Source organism: Hippocampus comes, unplaced genomic scaffold (genome assembly GCF_001891065.2).
Source record: "Hippocampus comes isolate QL1 unplaced genomic scaffold, H_comes_QL1_v1.1 scaffold225, whole genome shotgun sequence".
NCBI lineage: Eukaryota > Metazoa > Chordata > Actinopteri > Syngnathiformes > Syngnathidae > Hippocampus > Hippocampus comes.
The window spans coordinates 301,063-305,533 of NW_017805197.1; the positions used below are offsets into that span (position 1 = coordinate 301,063).

The 4,471-nt window shown below is 53.6% G+C and overlaps 1 protein-coding gene across 1 annotated transcript in view; it reads right to left on the minus strand.

Moving 5' to 3' along the window:
• Nucleotides 1-1,254: 1,254 nt before the first annotated feature.
• Nucleotides 1,255-4,471, minus strand: part of ube2g2 (ubiquitin-conjugating enzyme E2G 2 (UBC7 homolog, yeast)) — a 25,221-nt gene continuing 22,004 nt past the window's right edge. Inside the window, exon 8 of the mRNA XM_019868792.1 lies at nt 1,255-1,271. The gene's annotated coding sequence lies outside the window, so the exon portion shown is untranslated. The remainder of the gene's footprint in view (nt 1,272-4,471) is intronic.

The window sequence follows — 4,471 nt, forward strand, 5'->3', positions numbered from 1 at the left end:
CCTTTTCGGGCTTGAGGTCAATTACGCCACCGTTGAACTGAGGGGGGGGGGGGGCGAGGGAGCAATGCGGAGTGAAACTGCGGTGGGCAGTACAAACGGTACGCCGTCTCAATTTGGCCAAAGGGGGAGGTTGTCATTCTAACGGCCTATCGCAGCGCTGCGTTGACGCCATCGGAGTGCGCCTTTGGCGTGAAGTGAGGTCACTGCGAGCGCTCCCATGACGCAAGCGCAATTGGTCTTGCGCATGCCCACGCAAACGTTTCCAGCGTTGATGCTGAAAGGGTTTCCAAAACTGCATCATGATTCAACCTGAACGACACGACACAGCATAACACAACACATCAAAATGAAAGACGTCGGGTTGGACCGGTTGATGCTGACAATGCGGTGGCCATTCCAAGGGGCTTTCCGTTGCACAACCATGACTCGGGGGCAAACCGAGTCACGTGACACGCACCATAGCAACGGGCATAGCAACCAGCAACCTGATGAGGGCGAGGAGGAAGATGGGGCGCCACATCTGGACTCTTGAGCAAGCGTTGCGCTCGCGTCCACAACGCATCACGCACGCCAAAGGGAGCCGCCTTTCATTAACCACGATACCTCTCTGAGCAAGGATAAGCTCCGCCCACACAGACAATGCTTCCAGTCAAGGGGGAGGTGGCAGAGAGGGCGGGACAGGAAGTAGAAACCTCAACTGTCAATCATCAGCCGACATATGGCGCTTCCTGTGGAGGAGCTTTTGGAAGCCTTTGGGATCAACGTGGGGGGTTGGTGGGGGGGGGGGGAAGCGGGGAAGGGGGCAAACTTGGGAATCCTGCCTGGGGATTGAAGGTTGGGGCAACTGGATCCAGATATAGTGTAGCTGCAAAAGTTATTACAACAATCCTAATCTTACTTGACTGCCACTTAAATTACATTTTACCTGATGTACTGTATCTGCAAACCAATTTAAGAGGTTGTGCAGGTTCTGTTCATTGGCAATATATTGTATAACCTATAAACCTGCAGGCAGCTGTGCAATTTATAGTCTTGAAATCCAACTGAGAAGAGGGCCATCGTCAAGTACCTGAGTCGTTCCAGTGAAGGCTGGTTATGGACTGTAAATATAGGTATAGTACAATAAGTGGGTGGGGCTGCCGATTTAGGGGATTTCATCCAAAGACACACACAACCAAGGCGCTACTTCCTCTTCAGCAAACACAACTTTGCTTCCCGTCACATGATGTCACCATTGATGGTCATTCGCGCAAATGCACGCACGCACTCACCGAGTACTCCGGAGGCGTCGGCCAATCGGAAAAGAGCCCACGGCGCGCTGGCCAAATCTGGACGGAAACAAAAGCTTTGCGTTAACTCCGTTGCTGCTGTGATGTCCCGTGACCTGAAGGAGTCCTGCATCTTTGCCCCAACCGGCTCATCCCGAGCATCGTTGCTCTTTTACTGCTGTGTGTTTGTTGGCACGCACCCGCGCGACTTTGGCATTCAGTGGTGAAAGCCCAAATCCAAGGCGGACGGGGCGCCGCGATCAATCTGTCAATCACAATCGCTTTGTGCATCTTTCCAGTTTGATGCCATCACATTTTCGGGGCCTTACAAGCGTGCAACCGGCCCACCCGCCCACGCATGCGTGGATGGAGTAGGGCCTTACAAGCGGGCTTCATTTCTTGAACCGGCCCACCCGCCCACGCATGCGTGGATGGAGTTCCACGTTGGTGGCGGAGTAGCGCGCCGTCATGGCCCCTTAACCTTTGACCTCACTGACATTTAGTCACAGAGTCGGCCTGAAAAAACTCACAAACAAAGGCTCATTTTCGTGCCCCCGCGTTGCTGCCTCGTTGACGTCATGATGACTGCGCGGCCCCGCCCCTTTTGATTGACAGCCTTCCAAAGGCGCACGCGGGTCGAGCCAACTCACCTCTGCGCGTGCACATCCCCCGCAGCGAAGCATCGGACAGGTCCGCGCACGCACGGCGGCTCGGTTGCCAACGAGCACGCGCCCGCCCCGACGTCCTAGCAGCAAAATGGAAAGCAAGAGAAGCAGCAAAAGAAGGAGCGGCGCAAACAAAAGCTGCTCGGTCGCAAGCAGCTAATCTCTTCGCCAGCAGACCGGCGCCCGGCGTCTCCCGACGCAGGCCGCGCCCCTCCCGACAAGCCACGGCCAATCAGAGGTGGCGACGACGCGGGCCGGCATGACTCCGCCCCCTCCGATCCTTTCACGCTTCTGTCCCTTCGAGTGAGCGACCGACTGTTGATTGATTGGTTGATCGACGCCCGCAAACTTTCGCGTTCACCTCCAGCTGGCAGACAACCCAAACTCGGCCGCACGAGTCTTGACGAGGATCAGAGGGCGGGAAAACCTGACACGAGTGCTAAAATGGCCCCAATGGCTCCCTGTGTGTTTTCGGGTTGAGCTCCAAGTGCTCGTATTAGTTTTTCAGTGTCTTCAAGGGCTCTGCCCTTTTAAATGTTCCCAAGGTGAGGACCAAAACACACGGCCAGGATGCATTCGGCCATTTCGGTCCCCACCTTTGGAAGAGCCTGCCAGAGAACATCCGGTCTGCAGAGACTGTTGACGTTTTGAAGAGGAGGAGTCTTAAGGCACATCTTTTTAGCTTGGCTTTTAAAATAACGTATTTCGACACTTAAATTAATTTCTTTTATCTATCAATCTATGTATGTGTGTAGTATGTTAGTGTATGAATATATATATATATGTGTGTGTTGTAAGTTTGAAATGTTTTTAAGTATTGTACAGCACTTTGAGTTGCATATTTATGAATGAAAAGTGCTATATAAAGTTTGATTGATTGATATCACAGGGGGCAGACGGTATCCTCCGTTTCATTCACTTGACAACAAACTGCTCACCACATGTAGTTTTGTTATTTATTAGTTTTTTTGTATGAGCTAATAACCAACAAGAAAAATCAATGGAATAAATTGAGTTCTTTTTTTGTTTGGGGATAGGGGGGCGGTTGAATCTGATGATGAAGCACGAACTGGTTGCCCTATAAAAATTCCAACATGGGAAACCGACGGACAGGGGCTGTATTTCGGTGTGTGAGTGTGCCGCTTTCCTGGAGGCGCTCATCACCAATCTCATCTGACTTCCTCCTTGACCTTTCCAACATGATTTGGCCTCTGCGCGTGTGTGTGTTAAGTGCATACACATGATTGTGATGGGGTTTGGGGGGGGGGGGTTGTGTGTGTTGCCCGGCCCCCCGCCAGGTCAAACAAAGGTCACATTGGGGGATGTAAACAGACGGGAAGTGCTCAACGTGCTCACGCTAGTTGACCTTTGCTCAACAGCCCTTGTTGCCATGGCAGCCAGAATGCAGGGGCGTGGGATGACACCGCTCTCTCATCTCCATCTCAGTGTTGTCATGTGCAGAGGGGGGAAAAAAAAAAGTTAGTCGCCAGGCGGTACCTGCTTGATCACGTCACACTAAGGCGATTTTGAGGACCGTTTTGTCTCACAAATGATGGAACTGGTTCAAATCTGCCTGCATCAACGGATAGATGGCGTCGTCCACAATTTGCCCGGCTTCACCAAGTGGGAGCCTGAATCCACTCCCTGTGACCTGCTTGACTTGCTGCACGGGTTCATTCGCGTCTCAAAGCTTCCGAGCTTCTCCCTCAGGAAAGCGCAGATGGAGAGCAGAGCTAGCGAGTTCCGGAAAAGGGCCGTCAAAAATCCCTTGGGGGACCGAGAGAGTTTCTCAAAATCCCTCCGCTGCAGTCGGGGAGTCCGGAAGGAGCGAATGATGCAGCGGAACGCTGACCCGCTCCCAACTGCCCAGCGTCGGAACTCTCTCCGGGGCTGCTCGCTTGAGGTCCGAGAGGGCAGGTTGGCCCGGCTTCCTTCCTCAGCTCGCTGCCGAAAGCCAAGCAAACGAGGCGCGTTTCTTTCCCGTCAGGGCGGGAATGTCGGCGTGCGGACGCTTCGGGGCTCCGCGCTTGAAAGCCTCGAGCCTCCTCGGCAAGCCTCAAACATTTGCAATTCGACTGGCCTGCGGCTTCAAAGCCGCATTTCGAGCGGGCCGTGGCCCCCAAAGTTGAACGTTGAAACCCCAGCTGAGCTGCAAAGCCTACTACCAAAGGCGCTTATAAATAAAATGTATTGCTATTATTATTATTATTATTATTATTATTACTATTACTCGGATGCCCTAACGTCGGAATGGAAGCCGAACAGATGCGTGCGTGACCAATTTTATTGATCAGCATTTTGCCGATGGGTGGAGCTCCTCCTCCCTCAGGCTGCGGTCCAATCGCTGCGTCTCGGCCTGCAGGACGGACGCGACAATGGGCCGCAGCGTGACGGTGGCCAACGATTGGCCCAGGTCCCGATGAAGCTTGCCGACACAGGGCGCCCTCCGGTGGGCGTCCGCCGCCGCTGACCCGTGCGGCCGGCTCGCCTGGGGAAGACGGGGGGCAGATCCTTCATTGACCTTCTTCAATTTATCCA